Source organism: Nothoprocta perdicaria, unplaced genomic scaffold (genome assembly GCF_003342845.1).
Source record: "Nothoprocta perdicaria isolate Ctin4 unplaced genomic scaffold, notPer1 scaffold_9, whole genome shotgun sequence".
Classification (NCBI taxonomy): domain Eukaryota; kingdom Metazoa; phylum Chordata; class Aves; order Tinamiformes; family Tinamidae; genus Nothoprocta; species Nothoprocta perdicaria.
Genome location: NW_020456198.1, coordinates 3,975,026 through 3,991,378, shown reverse-complemented (window position 1 = coordinate 3,991,378; position 16,353 = coordinate 3,975,026). Strand labels below are relative to the sequence as shown.

At 43.5% G+C, this 16,353-nt stretch overlaps 1 long non-coding RNA gene across 1 annotated transcript; it reads left to right on the top strand.

Moving 5' to 3' along the window:
* Positions 1-1,693: 1,693 nt before the first annotated feature.
* On the top strand, positions 1,694-8,538 carry LOC112958713. The gene is made up of 2 exons (XR_003251481.1): positions 1,694-1,754; positions 8,011-8,538. It is a non-coding gene; the product is annotated as an uncharacterized LOC112958713 (long non-coding RNA).
* Positions 8,539-16,353: the final 7,815 nt, after the last annotated feature.

Here is a 16,353-nt window from a genome sequence, read left to right as displayed (position 1 = left end):
GAATTAGTCAATGTTTTGAAGCAACATCTGAGCTCTTTAGAAGCTAGAATAGATAAGGCTAGAATGACTTTTTGCCTAGATGAATAGACATGTGCTAAGTCTCAGCGGTGGTTAGAAAAACACAGTTGGCTACAAGTGTGCCAGGCCAAGTGCTTTTGCTATGGGGGCAAATGGAAAGATCTACAGCTCGACACAGAGACCTTTCCTTCTCTAGAAATAGCCCAGAGTCCCTCAGCCAAGAGTTTCCCATAATTGCTGGTGCCTTTTTCCTCAATGGAGTTGAGCTAATCTAATTAGCTTCCACCTCCCTCTCCACATGATGGTCTTTTGTTTGGGTTTGTATCTACAAAATTGATCAAAATTGATGCCATTTTATTTGTCAGGTGTGAAAAATACATCGGATGGAGACCTCTGGCAGGTAAAATCCCCTTCCTCAGGTAATATCCCCTTTCTTTGGACACCCTAGTTGGTGTTAGAGTTTCCATGGGTTCATACTTCACCATGTGGACTATGTAGATTTAGCCTAATTTTCTTTAAAAAACCCTGCAACATTATGTTCTTATTAAACCGATCTTGCTATGGAAATAAGGTTGATTACTTCTCTCACAAACTTTAATTAGGCAGCTACAACAAACTCTAATAAAGAGCACAAATTAAAAGCAAATCACATTAGATGTGGCTTTGTCAAATGCTATGTTAATACTGTGCTATGGACACAGTGATAAGAAGAAGCTTTTCTTTTCTCCTCTGGTTATCATCTAACATATTCCTAAAGGAAGAACAGTTTATATTAAAACATCACATTAATAACCAACACACCAGTGAGTGTTTATCAATACTCTCTCTCCAACAACAGCTCTTAACTCGCATGTTCTGTAACACTCAGACATTACAGTGCTCTTAATCTTCTCCCTAAATTTATGCTTGTAATTTATGCTTGTACTGCACATTACCAAAGGTTACTGCAAAGCTCTCTGAGGAAGAGAAAAGCTTTATTAACCTGTACATACATTCCCCAATTTGTCTTTTGTATTCTGCCTTTTTTTTTTTTTTTTTTTTTAAAGTACTTGGAAGCAGCACAGCAGAAAACAGAGCACAAATTGAGAGCAATTTGCATAAGAATTGCTAGCAGAGGCCTGCACAAATTAGGTGTTAATTAATGAGCACCTAAAGCCTTCTGGTGAACAGATCCTGAGGAGAGGTAATGTTGGGAGCTCTCAAGTCTGCATGGAGGGGAAGGAGGAGGTAAGCACATCAAATAAAAGAGCAACACTTAAATCTCCCTGAGTAATTACTACAGCTGTGGAAGCTGCAGGAGAACTAGATTTTTTTTTCTCCCTGGTTATAGCCCAGCAAAAGCTGTCCCTGCTTAAAGCAGCCCTGCAGCAAAGCCTATTTAAGAGAAAGGCTCCTTTGTGGGTGGCTAAATTTGTAGAGTCATTATGGTTGGAAAAGACCTTCAAGACCATCAAGTCCAAATGTAAGTTCCCCTAGCAGATCATGGGCCGCAGCAATTGGGGGAAAGACCTCAGGGTGCATCACCCATATGGAGACTTTGTAAGGTTCCTGAGCGAATGCCATGGTCCAGCACTACTTTTAATGCTTTTAAATGGGAGATCTTGGCTGCAAAATGCTTATATTTGACTCTCAAATTTTGATGGGGCCAAATGCTGTTCTCCTGCAGGGCCTGGGAAGCACTAAGGTCTGCAGAAGATGCTGAGCTGGCAGGAACTCCATTTTGTGTCCCTATACAGGTATGTGAAATGTGTCCTTGCAGCAAAGATTCACCTATATGGAAGAAGGCAGAGGCTGATGTCAGTGGGATTGAAAGATGTACTGGTGTCCTGGACCTCATGCTGTGCTGGAGCTGCCTGAAGCATGGATGTGAATCCAGGTAGCTCCAGAAGGCTTGGTCTAGCCTTGCTCCTCTTCCCCAAGTGCTGAGAGGTTTCAGGAAAGGTGTTTTGCCATCCCAAGCAGGAAGGCCATGAGCTCCTGGAGCGCCCTGCTGGGACCAGGGCTCTGAACTCAGTGGGGCTAAGAAGTGCTTTAAGATGAACTGAAATTCTCAGCCAGCTTGTTAAAATAACAAGCAAAGGCCTAAATTATTAGCTAATAAATAAACTGAAACGCTTTCACTTTTAAGCTTTATTGTAGTGGTTGCTGCAGAATCTGAAGTGTCTGTTACGGTTCATAAAAACACACTCTGCCCTTCATGGCCCTTCTGGAAACTACTTGTGTGGCCCTGAGACTCTGTGTACATGCATGTATATATACATTTGTACATATATATCTTCCAGCTTTGCTGTTGTGACTTGTCTCACCCACAAACTTTGGGTTTCTAGATGGTTTCCAACCGCAATGAGCAGATCCCTGCATGCCTCCCTGTGCTGTGAAAACCCCTACTTATTCCTAGCCCCTGCTTTTTATCTCATTAGTCACTAGTTCATTAAAAGAGCCTCCCTTTTCCTGTGATATCCTGGCAGCTTTAAGTGCTTTGGAGAGGTGCTTTATCAAACTGGAATGATAGTGCAGCCCAGTGAAGAAGGGCACTGGTTAAGGGCCTGGGCACTGGTTCCCCCAAGACTCCTTTGCTGCTGAGATGGGTTTTGCCCTTCTCCTTCAGGAGCAATGCTGTTCCCCCAGTTACCTGTGCTGGTTTATGCCAAATTTTATCCAGTTCACCAAGTTAGTAGGTCTTCTGTGGTGGTATTCTTCACAGTTCATTCTTTAGGTACTTTCTTAGTTATAGAATTTAGCTTTCACATCTGTCTGAGGATCTTTAAAAGATGCTTTTTAATATACATACAACTTGTGTCTGTGTGTGTGAGCTAGCTTGGTGGTGGTAAATATACTAGATTACAAACAAAGGTAAATTTCGTATCTCCTTCCTTTGCTCCCTCTTTTCCTACTAGTCTGAATCCAGAAGGCAGCAAATATCTTCTGAAAGTTTGGGATATATACATTTTTTTCGCTAACATAGTCCTTGTTAGTTTGAATCTGATTGTACCACGACTCCTCCAGCCATTTTCCAGGGAAATCATAGAGGAAAGGGGCAGTGAAGGCAGCAATGTCTTGCAGTTTTGTCATTTTGTCTGTAACAAAGTGCCACGTTGTAGCTGTGGCTGTGATGGTAATTACCAAGAAAAATCACTGCTGTGCTCTCAAGAGAGCACCCCTAACAGGTGTGCACAGCGTGAGCCAAGTGCTCCATCTGAGAAGCTGCTGCAGAATCAGGTCTCAGTCACTAGTTAATGATTTTGCAGGGATGTGATGAAGGCTGGGGTTTGGGAGCCTATCTAGAAATATGGGATCAGAACTAGGACGGCTTTGTGTAATTTTCCACCAAAGAAGGTGGCTGTGGTGGAGCGCTGTGTGGACTCGTTTCAAGGAGGAGGTATCAACAGCCTCTGAGCTGGGTATCACCATTCCTGATGGGTGGGCAGGGTTGTGCACATTTGGCAAGAAAGCTTTGCCCCTGCAGGGCATAAAGTCCCCGGACAGAGAGGGTTCTGTGGTGACAGTTTGCCAGGGGACAACCCGAAGTCCGTGATGCTTCCTTAGCTTGCTGCTCGACCTGTGTTTCTGGTAGAGCTCTGCAGGATGGACTGGCAATGAATGGGATGTGGAGGGGGTGTTTGGGGTTGTATGCTGAGATATGTAGCAAAATCCTGAGCTTCTTCCTTAAAAGTGTGTTAGCCCAGCCAAGTACTGAGTTCCAGCTCATGGCTTACAACATGTACCTTATTGATAGTGCAAAGCTGTGCAACTGTTCCTGGACAACCACCATGTGAAAGAACTATCCTATATAAGGTGTATTTTCCTATCTCCTGAAGCCACTGATCTAAGGTGTCTCCTTTAGGAGTGAAAAGCCCTGTTCCTGGCCACTGAAAACCATTGTGCTAGGGGAGTCTTGGTGGCTTCCCACACCCCAGCTTTGGCCCTGGGACTCAAACGTGTTCCTGCTATACCACAGAGTGCAGACACTGTTGATGAAACTATCCACAATGAAACTGCACGGAATATTTAACCAGCTTCTTTCAACAAGTTGTCTCTGCTCTACTGCAAGGCTCTTGATTTGATGACTTAATGCAAGACATGCTAATGAACCAGGAAAGACGGCAGGCAAAGATCTGTCTGCTGGTTGCAGACAAAACTGTGCAGCTGAGCCTAGTGCATGCTAATGCCACTAAAATTGCCATAAAAATAACAGCAGTACTTGTTTCTCCCTGAGGATAGAACTAGTTGGGTTTCTGGATATAGCTCCACTTCTGTGGTGGGGTTTTGGCACACTTGTGTGATGACCATCACAGTTAGTGGTTGAGATGCTCCCTTGGCAAGTTTGTCTGCTTGAACTTGCCCATAGCGTGTTCTCAGTCCATGCATATGGAAGCATAACCACTAAACACAATTGCGTGGAGAGGCTCCAGCCTAGGAGGACAGCATTGCTCTGCTGCTATTTTGAAAGATAAATGACGTGACTGCAAATGGCTGTCTGCTCACATAAGGAGCATTTAGTCATTTGGCGTAAAGCAGAATATATAGAACATAAAGGTGTGTGGTTTTGCAGTGCATAAATAAGTTACAAATTAGGAATTCTGAGTGGCGGCTTGCTCCTCAGACGCAGCATGCCAAGTGATTACTGCTCTCCTCTTTGTCTAATCAAAGATCCTCAGCTTGGAGCAGGTTTCTAATTTAAACACTTGAGCACAGCCTATCTCACTAAATTAAATAACCTTTACCCAGACAAATCATTGCAGAAATCTGAGCCCCATACATATCGGACTCCCTTCCCACACTGCATATATGTATGTGTATTTTCTTCCCTCACGGTAGTATGATGACTTCACAGGCATAAATGGTTCCTCATATAAACAGGAATAATCTGGACTTAGTTGCTTGGAGATGCAACACAACACTCTTTCAGAAATCTACTAGAAAATACAGGACTACGATGAATATGCTGTGACTTTGGACCTGATGCTTTGGAACATTAGGTCTCAGTCTAGGAGAAGCTGGAGCTACTCTGGGCTTGGATTTACAACAGGGCATCCTTAGTTGAGGATATCTCCTCAGATATCTGGCACCCCCTGATATATCAGAGCTTCTGCATTTATCACAGCACTGGAGTAACAGTCTGCAGAAAGCGTATGTACAAATGTCACAGGATTGCTCCATAAATGAGCTCTCCTGGTATAAAGACCTTTGTATTATGTAAATTATTGGTGAGTAAAGTAGATGGTCGCCAACAAGGGGAGTACATGACAAATATAAGCTCTGTCCTATGCTGCTGCTGGCTCCCGCTGTGGATCTTGGTTCTTGGCAGTGCTGTTTGCAGGGCTTAACATAGGTTTTGAGATGAACTGATGAAAAAAGCAATGCTCCAGCTGGCTGTGTTCCAAATTTGAAATGGATGTGGTTATTCCAGTTCTGTATATAGTAACAGGAAGATCTTTAAGGTATCTAAGGCCCATGATAACTTATAAGCATTACCTCTGTGGCTGGTCAAATGAAAAAGCAAGCGTGACACGCTTGATAAATGGTGTTATCAGATAAAATGCACATCTTGGGGATAAAGGCATGCAAACAGAGCATCCTTGCAGACAGAGGGAGAAACTTAATAGGGTTATATTTGTGCCAGCAATGAAGTCTCCCCTTGTCTGCACTGGAGCTGAAATGAATTAACTTGGAGCCTGACACGACTGTGTGTTAAGGAGCCTGACACGACTATGTTAACCCAGAAGAAAGGTGTCTTAATCATGGTTTTTATTTACTTATTTTTATTTTTTTTCCCTCTTCCCACCGTCAGAGACGGAGACATCTCAATCAGTTGTAAACCAGCTGCAAAGCTCACAGATGAGCACGCTGAAGCCCTGCAGAGGCAGGAGCCAGCGTGGCTTGCTGAGCCGGGAGCTGCAGCCACAGCGGGAAGGGTTGCAGGGGGCAGTTGCTGCATCCGTCACCGTGGAGGTTTTTTCCACTGGTGCTGAAGCTAGGTGCGCATGTTCACGGGCGTCTAGAGTTACAAACACAGGCTTTCAGCTTGTGCTTAAAGTCAGGCAGCTGCACCCTGCTGCTGCCTCCTGCCTGTGCCCTAATGCCTGCTGCGCTCCAAAGATAACCTCCCGCTCTAAAACCTGCCCACTCAAATGCTTATCCTAAAAGGACAGTGAAGCAGACTTCCGTGCATGAAAAATATTCAAATATATCTTTCAAAAATCCTTGTAATGGTGGCTTCAAAAGGCTCCTTGCTATGGGGCTGTTATAGACGAGACCTTGGGGACATGTGCAGAAGGGGTCAGACGAGACCTTGGGGACATGTGCAGAAGGGGTCAGCCCTGTGTTTTTCTCATGGAGGCTCCCCTTTTTCCTTTCCTGAATCAGTTCAGTATTATACAACAGACTATCACATTCCTCGGAGTTAATTCCTTCATTTTTCTTTCTTGGGTCCTATATAGCCAGCAGAAATAAGCAAATGGTGCATGGCTAGCTTGTGTGCAGAGGAGCTGGCTTTTCTTCCAGCTATGTTTGGGAAAGCTCAAGGGCTTCTGTGTTCAGAAATACTAGTACTTAATGTATGATTTCTCATAGAAATCATACATTATTTGTTTTATAACAAATACAGAATATGTTTTATTTATTTATTTTATTTATGACTCGTTAGTCTTTAAGTCCATAGTGCTACTCAAGCTTGTTCAGGGGTGGGGAAGACCCCTGCAGTGCACGGATGCGTTGGCTCTTGGTGGGAATGGGATCATTAACATGGCATTGCTTCCGAAAGGAAAAGCGCCGTCCCTTGGCAGAGCAGCAGGCAGCAATCGATGGGAGTTGACAGGGGAGATAAGTCACAAATTCACTCTCTTTCTCAATAAGCAATTAATTTACTTTTTTTTTTGTCTATGTGTGATCAGCAGCTCATCATTTATGGATGCGTGTCTTTCAGACAACAGATTGCTCAGTGTTAAATGGAATTGTTTCTGCCCTCTGGTTTTGATCTAAACCATCAGCTGATGAAGGGGAGAAATGTTAAGGAGAAGAGGATGATGAATGCCATATTTCTGGTGTAAGTTTTAGATAAGCAGTCATGCGCTAGAAGTCATGGAGAATTTGTGAGCATCTCCCAGAAATGCCAGTCTGTCTTTGGCAAGTGCAATATCCTAAATAATGAATGAGCTGCTGATGTCCCAAAACAAGTGTGAGGCTATAAGGAGTTTGCCAAAGGAGCAGATGCCAAGTTATAGACCATTGCATGGTTAAAACTCCCTAAAGGGTCTTCCTAGCAAAAGCTGGCTTTTCTTGCTAAAGAGTACTTCCAGAATTGTTCTGTTCTGCAAATTTCAAGCTTTTCAAAGACAGCTGAAATTATTCAGTTCTTAGATGAAACTTTGGTTGGTTGGTTTGTTGTTGAGGGGAAAACATAATTTTTCCCGCAATTGAAATCTACTTTGAAATTAAAGGAAGTCAATGAGATCTTTTTCCCCCTCCTCCAATTCTTCCTTTCTTTTTCCATTCCACTGAAACTACTAACCCTGCACTGTGTATGTGTGTCCATGCATGTAGCGATATCTTGATATGAGTCAATTTATTTAAAACTTAGTAGATTATTAACACATACATTCATTTAAATATTCCTCTCGCCTCCTGGTGCCTTATTTTCCACTTTTAAGCATACTTCTCTGAAGTCTATGTATGTCTATGCAATACATCAGCCCCCATTACACAATCTAGCTCTGAAAACAGCCCTCAAAATGAGCATGAAGGGGATATACCAATATTGCCAGTTTACTGGTATACCAGTCAATACTGGTATATATTGTTATATACATCTTTTTCCTTGCAGTTGGCATAAAATATTTTTCTCAAACATTTCAGCTGCTAATTTTTAAATAGTCTGTTTTTGGATGAGGGAAGTGTTTTACCGAATAAAATGTGCTTGTATTCATGATATAGGCTGTAGAAAAACTTGTAGAATTTCAGTGTAGCTAATGCTTTAATTTTCATCTTCTGTAGGTGAAGCCTATGCATGATATCAAAGCCATCAAGATGCTTTGGAAGATGGGGAGGATGAGGAGCAGAACTGAACTATTTTTTTGCTGTACTTGCTGACTTCATTTTTAGAATCAGAAAGATTTTGGTTGGAAGGATCTTTGGGAGGTCTTCTGAGCATAGCCAGCTCCCAAGCTGCTCAGGCTGAGTTTTGATAATCTTCCTAATTTCCAAGATGGAGATGCCACATAATCTTTGTTGTCTCCCTGCCTTCCTTCCCTCCTTGTTTAATTTCCAAGCTGTTTGCTATAAACTGAGGTTAGGGGTAGTCTAATCAATCCGTTCTAGTAGAGTTAAGTAGGGCAGAACCAAGATTCAAGATTAAACAAACTACTCCCTCTCCCCACGTCCAAGATATTGGGTCCCTGTGCAAGGGTTGTTCTGCGTTTTAGTTCAAAATGGTTTTGCTGGGCTGTTTTGGGTCTGTGATTGCATGCTAGGCTGTAGTTGGGAATGTGCCAGCTCATGCCTCTCAGCATGGAAGAGCTCTCAGCATTGCATAAGTGCAAGTTTTTGTTTCTTCTGGAAGCCTGTTGTGCAAGATAGGTGTTGAATTACCTGTCTGAGATGGCCTGATCTGCAACCCAAACACTGCTGTTTTGTTGTCACCTTCCCTGTTTCTAGGAAATGGAATTGCAGGCATGGGTTTGGCAATAGCCCTGCACTTCTTAACCTGCTAATACAAGTGCAATTAGCGCTGCTAATAGGCTCATTATCTAGTCCTTTTAACACACATTGCTTTCCAAATGGCAAGGACTCTACTGCATAAAAGAGGCATGGTGTGCCTCTTTTCTTGCAAAAGAAATGCCCAAATGCTCATCTCTGGTTGCATCCAAAGCACAGTGCTCGGATGCCCTCCAAAACTGCATTGCAGAGCTGCTCCAGTCCCCATCACAACAGGTTAGCTGAAAATTGCTGAGGTTTGTCCTGCCAGTAACACTGTCAAATACAATTGCCTTGTACAGAGAGGGCTTGCGAAGCAGCTGTTCATCGCGCTGCTCTTTGGTGTCAGTTATAATCTGCCAGAGATTGAAACAAAACAAGCTGTTAGTGCTATAAAATATATTTACGCCACCTTTTGAGCATGGCACACGTTCCTTAGACCACAGGAATCTACATAATCAATTTACTGGGGAAAAAAGCTGTAAATCACAAGCCTGACAGCTCAAAGATTAAAACTCCCTCCAGATGCACTCCCTGCCATCTAGATGGACAGATACCTGCTGATTTCATCCTTTATTCATCAAGATGATGGGTTTCCTTTGACACCACTGGCTGTGGCATTTAAACAGCTCACATGTCATTTTCCAATATGAAATCCAGCATGTTAGATAATTTTGCTCAGAAATTAAACCACGGAAAGAATTTAGCCGGGGAAGACACTTTTAGACAAGTAAGAGAAGTATAGGAATTTGAGCCCCAACTTTGCTCTACAAATGGGCAAAGTCAGGAGTGAATTTTCCAATGTTTTTAAGGGCAGATACCCCAGCACAGGGATTTGCAGGTGCCTGCAGGGCTCCAGCTGGCTGGGGTGCTCAGGGTGGGCAGTGGAGGATGGGGACACACAGATGGCAGCTATTGACATTGCTGCTCTCAACGATACTGAATTCCCCCAGACTAGGGAATTGTTAAGTCTCTACTCGTACCAAGCCCTGACTATCTCTCTTCTCTCACCAAAACACAAAAAACCCTTTGGTGGGTTTCACTATGCCAGTGACTGCCTCTGCTAGCTAGAAGGGAAATGTCTGGATGTTTCAGCTGCAAAACTCCAGTTTTGTGTGTATTTTGGGAAACTTCTCAATCATATTGAGTTGCATTTCTATTTCTTTTAATGCACTGATTTAGTTTAGCATCACCCAAAAAGTGAAGTACCATTTGCAATGCATTCTAATACCTACTCCTTACTTTCGTTTCCATGTGGGTATAGTTTATTCAGGAAATTGAAATAGTAAAATTACAGTGGTTATGTGCTTGAGCTAGCACTTAGAAGGGCATAAATGAGCTTTATCAAAGACGTTGTACAAGGCAGGAGGTGTTCCAAGTGGCAAATGCATCTCTGCTTGTTCATAGGAACTTCTTTATCTGAGATTAATGACAGGAGGTTAGTGGCATCTTGCTCCATACCCCTCTTTGGCTCTGGGACCCTTGCCAAAGTTTAGACTCTAGCACTGAGTGTTGACAGGCAAAGAGATCTCTTCAAAATGTGTTATGGACATAATTAGTTACTGTTATCACAGTTTTCTTAATTAGAATATCATAAAAAGGGGAAGTGTGATGATTTACATTGTGAATATGAGAAGAGCACCCATTCTAAAGGCCAGAGAGTGAATGCCAGATAGGAATAGAAAGGTTACGTGCCTCTGGATGAGTGATGGTGCTCACCTGGGACATTCAAAGGGATGTCTGGAGGTGCTCACACTGGTGACTAATTTTTTTTTTTCAACTTTCCACTAACTCTGCCAAATTGCCCGAGCCTTTGTTCAGGAGTGGGCCATCCATCTCTTGCTGAAAGGCTCACCCGCTACCAGGGGCTTTGCAGGGCTGATAACCTGGAAATGATTAAAGGAAGTTTCTTTTTACAAAGACAGCAGCTTCTTTCATAAAACGCACTTGCCTGCTGTTTTTAGACAGGAGGATCTGAGGCATCCAAGTTATTTTATTTCTATAATTATAGTGAGAAACAGTAAAAACTCCTTTAAAAAGAAAAACAGCTAAAGAAACCCAGTCATTTTGCTGATATCTGCTCTGGCAGGCCCTTAGCAAGGCTCTGTCTCACATCTGAGACATGTCACCCTTGAAAAGGCAAGATGCCACCTTGCCTGGAACACAGCTAGCAAGTCCTCTTTCAACTCTGACCTATCCCAGGCTCACCAAATAATTGAAGGCCGTATCCCTAAGTAATTTTCCAAATCTCCCTGCCTTGGGGGGAGTTTCCTGGTCAAGGTGTTTGCAGGCCTTGCTTCTTTACCATGCAAAAGATCTCCCTTGTTATTGCAGGGATGAGGGCCCTGGTCTTCCTCTTGCAAAGCTAATGGATGTTTAACCATCAGGGCCAGTACTCCAAACTGAGGGCTGTCCCCAGTTTTAGTAACTTTAGTAACGGAATGTAGGATTAAAGCTTGAAGCAGAGATTGCCGCTAATTACCCAGACTGCTGAAATCCTTTTCTAAATGAGGTGGAAGCTGTGTTTGTTGGAGGAGAAGGTAGCTTTGAGACGTGCATCTGGGCTCTGCCCCCCGCGCCTCCCCGCTGCGCGGCCCTGCGCTGGCACCAGCGAGCACGCACGCAGCGCCTGTAACTCCTAATCAATAAACCTGTTTCTTTTGTTGCATGAATCCTTTGTCTGAAAGCAGCAATTAAAATGTTCCCAGGAACCTGGGATGCAACAGCCCACGCATGTTCCGAAATCCCAGCTGAGCTGTGCATCAGCTCCCGGCACCCTTCACGTGCCGGTTGCCACTTGACACATCCTCAAGCCCTGCACTGGCTCCTTCCCCCTGTCCTGCTCTTGTCCTGGCCCTGGGGGACACAAGAAGATGCGTTGCTCTACATGATGCAGCACCCGTTGTCTCCTAAGAGGTGGAGCAATGTGGAGGTCCCCTCTGCCCAGATCCAGCTCCTTTCTCATCCAATACAGGATATGTTTCAGTCCTTAGAAAGCATCCTTCACTTGTAAATCATCTAGTGCTAGACATGGCATCTTAGCACTGGAATGCACTAATGTTAACAGTTTTCCGCCACTGCTGGCATAAAAGTTTCTGGGGAGACTGAACCCTAATAATAAAATTCTGTGTGACTCTTTCCCTCTATACAGTAGTGACAGAGTCATAATTTTGGGGAAGGTAAGAACTGTAGTTTTTCCTAGTGGTATTCCTTGTATATATGGCTATGTGAACTCTCTCCTTTATATTCTTATATGTGTAAAAAAATATATATATAATATATATATATTCTCCCATCCTCTCAGTATGTATGTATTCCAGCACTCACATGTTTGTTGCTCAGAGGAATTATGGCTTCGGGAGTCATAAGTGTCTGTGTCAGTCCAGGATAGCTGATAACATTTGTAGATGTGGTTATCTGTCTTTGATTGCTGGGGAGATTGAGTGGGAGCACTGAGCCGAGAAGGGGGAGGAATGCTGGTTTGGGGGAAGAGAAGATTGTGCAAAAAGCAGAGCTTGCATCGTGTTTGCAGAGACTTTCTCAAACCTTGGCTTAGGGGAAGGGAGGCCGAAGTTCAACTCTGTTTCACAAAAAAATTCTAGCAAGACATTTAACACTAGATCCTTACCACTAAGCTTGTGGGGTTGCTCTGTAGGAGGAACAGACACAGCAGTGTCTCCAGGCTAGATGCGCTCTGCATTCCTCCTGTTTCTCAGCTGTGAGGGTGCTGGGACACTTAGCAGAGCGTGTGTGTCAGCTAACCTCACTGCAGCAGGAAGAAGATGAAGTGCCTTGCCAGGGGGATGCTCTTGCAGGATCCTGTTATGGAAAGGAAGAGAGCCTGGATCCTCAGGGTAGCCTTGAGACCGAGTGTGGCAGATATTGCAAGTCATGGTGTGCAAGTAACGAGGGTTGAGTGTCAAGCTGTGTGCTCACATGATAAATAACAACTACAATGTGTTTTCTGGAGAGAAGGGAAGAGGGGATGAATTAGGGCAAAGAAAAGCAGGGGGCTTGTCCTGAATGATGGATGAACTCTGCCCATCTCAGTGGATTCGGTTGTTGCACTCAAATATACAACTTGACATTAAATGTTATTGTCTGTTTTCAAAGTTCTGCACATAACTTGGCTCCTTCTGTGTGAAAGGGAATATTCTTGTGTGGTGACAGGAGAATTGTCCCCCCTGGGTGACTTCTTATGTCCTGGTCAGAGAGGAGCTAAATGATCTATTCTCCTCAGCCAGTCCATCCACTCTCCTATGGTTCCCTTGCAGCCATTCCCCAGTACATCTGTTTTCTTGTATCTATATCTCTTAACTCCTTGGCTTTTTAGAAAGGTGTGCTGTGTCTGTGACCACAGAATATTTCTAAGTAAGTGGAACAGGCCTGGTCTGCACTGCACATGGAGGTTTGCACCATGTGCTCCGTAATAGTCATCTGGGAGTAGTCTAGGCAGCTCAGGAGAATATTTGCCAATTCACAAAGCCACAAGACAATCCCAAACACACCCAAGCGTTACCGTGAGCAACTTAGCATGCCAAGGTCCTCGTGATCTGTCACCAAGCTCTAATGTTTCATAAGGAAGGTGGCCTTTTCTACCTGATGTCACAGGACAAACACCTCGCTCTCCTTCCCTCTGGACCTGTCTGTTTGCACTTTTGGTCAGATTTTACTGTAAAGAAACCCCAAACAAACAAGCTTTCTGTTTTCAATTTTACTCCTGAAGCTTAGGTTTGTTGTGGCTTTCTGAGTGAACAAAACAGGAGAAGAATCCTCTATTTTTTCTATCTTGCAAGGCAGGATGGTAGGGTTGAGCTTCTCGCCCTGATGACAGCTATGTGTAGACAAATGAAGCCATGGTGTAGAGCTTCAAGCATCTGCTTGTACCGTGGGAGGCCTTGGTGGGCTGAAAGGTCTCTGTGGTACCAGCTGCCCAGCACGTTGGACCAGGTTCTGGACTCCAGGTGATGCAATTTGAGGGATGTTTCCCATCAGTGGCAGTTACAGGGATGTAAGACAACAACATTTTAACCAGTGTTGATCTGGAAATACATTTGTTTGCTTTAGCTTTCATTTCTATTTTAACAGGTCCTAGTTTACCTGCTGACCTATGATAGCATTGCTACTTGCAGTGGAAGAGCTAGTTTTGAATACATTTTTCAATACTCTTAGGAGCAAGCCCTTGGCACATCTCATGTTTTGCCCCAGTAAACAGGTCAACAAATGTGGGGGGAAGTCAGACAGGCAAACATCTTAGTCCCTTATCCCTTCTGCACACTGCTGTAATGATAGACCAAGTCTTGAGGTGCTATGCTGATTGGAGGCACCTTGGCCTAACTCTTTCATGAAACAGTATATTTTGCTCAAAACGAGGCCCAGGGATATGTCCCCGATTGCTCTCAAGTGAGTGTAGGATGCTGAGGGCTGTCACTGCGTGCTCAGCGCCCCGACTACTGCCACTGCCCTCGTCTTGCAGCTCTCCATAAGGAATGGTACAAAAACGTGCAAAAATACTGTTGCCAGAGAGCCCATTGTGCCTCGATCTGCTGGGAAAGGATGGGGAAAGAAAAAAAGCAATACAGGTTAAAAACACAATAAACTTTGCACATTTATATGAAGGGGCTGTAATTTTCAGATTTAACACTCCGTTAGATCTAATGGAGAGCTGATATTTTTTTTCTGTAGGTGTGAAATTAACCTTTCAATAAAACTAAAAGCTATCTTGAGTATTTTCAAGCTGAAGTTTAAAATAGAGCAATTATGAAACTTACTGAAAGACTGCCAAGTTTTCTTGTTGAAAACTATTGCAAGTGAATTATGTTTCCCTTGTGATTTACAGCACAATGTGAGCGAACTTTGGTTTGTATTTAAATCTGCTTTTGTTAAAGACTATTTGCAGCTTAAAGAAATTTAATTTTTTGGTACAAAGCTGTCAAACTTCATCAGAGAAAATTACTTTCAATATTTAATACTATAAATTGCTAAAAATTACATTGTTTGTAGAAGATGCCACAAGAAGTAAGTGTATGTGTTTATGAAAGAAGACTTTCTTTCCAAACAAGAATGCTAATGCTATAAAAGTGACTCTTTCTTAGGGAGACTGCTGTGGGCGGGCAGGGAGATGAGTTGATTTTTATTCATTTAAATCACTGTGTGAAACACTGTTCATTCCAGGTATGGGATCAATGCCTGGAAGTGTCTGCGTCCCATTTTATCCCTATGGGATGTGCCACATGCCTCCCTAAGCTGTTGTTCAAATTCCTGGATAAATGAAATATGGCAAAATATGGTCCCTTGTGGTATCATTGCTATAGTGTCTATAGAGATAAGTGAAATCTGCTTTGCTGGCCAGTTTTATGAGAAATGACTTGAACTTTCTGTGAAATATGGCTTACAGGATATGGAAAAAAAAAAAAAAAAAAAGATGGATCTGTAGAGGGGATTTGAAATGAAGAAATTAACATTAAAAATAGTCCTGTATGTAACAGCCTTGGGTTGCCATACATAGACCCTGTCATTTCAATTATATTGCCACCTGCAACTTTAGCTGAATCCTCGTGCTGTAACTCCTTGGTGACCTTGAAAGCTTGACAAAGCAAGCCTTGTTACTAATGCTAGATGGTTATTAAAATATGCATGGTTGAAATCATAAATTTCAGGTAATGACAAGGTAATTTCATGATATTCATACCTGAGGTCAAAAGTAAAAGAGCATTTATCTACGTATTTTTCTAATTGCGCTCTGAAAATGGTATCTGAGAGGCGATAATATCCTATTCAAATATTCTCTTCAAAGCCACTTTCATCCTGAGTAGTCCTGAGGACTTTTCACATCACTTACGGTGCCACTTGTGTCAGCTGTCACCTGTGTCCGAACAACATCCAGCCCGATGGGACGCAGCCTGGCCTCAGCGTGAGGAAGGGATCCGAGGGGGGGCCACAAGGCTGCATTATGTGGCTTTCCGTGGCGTGAAGTGCTGTCACTCGTGGTAATCCTTGGCAATAGAGCTTTATTTAGGTCTGACGTGCAAGCTGGCCCTGAGCTGGGCAAGGGTTTGGACGAGGTCACCTCCAGAGCGTCCTGCTGGAGAGCAGCCCGTCTTCCGGAGGTCGGGAGCCCTCTTCTCTGGGAGGTGAGGCTGGTCCATGGGAAGCACCTGTATGGACCTAGCTGCTTTCTACCATCAGTTGCAATGCACAGGCTCGTTCAGCCCTGCCAAATGCTGACAGGTATCCCCTGGCATTCATAAGATCAAAGTGTTTCTCTGTTTATGCCGGCTTAAATAATTAAAGACATGGCTATGGCAGCTCCCAGAGCCACAGCAAGCCAGCCACAACCATACTATTATAACCCCCGTATGGAGGGATGTAATGATCTCCCATGAGCCCGACACCTCCAGGGCATCTCTTGGGGTTTTTCCCTGGCGGAGTATTCCCAGCTCTGGCCTTGCCTGAAGAGTTTCCTCCTGCTCCCTGGACTGCTCTTTGGTGCATAACCAAGTACACCTGGGGACCTGTCCTGGCTAAGACATGTCGACTCAGCAACTGAATTACTTGCAATCATCTATGGACTTGCACATCTAATTAAAAAGAAACCATTAGCCTGTCAAAGTAACAGATATTCTAGCAGTTTCCATAATTATC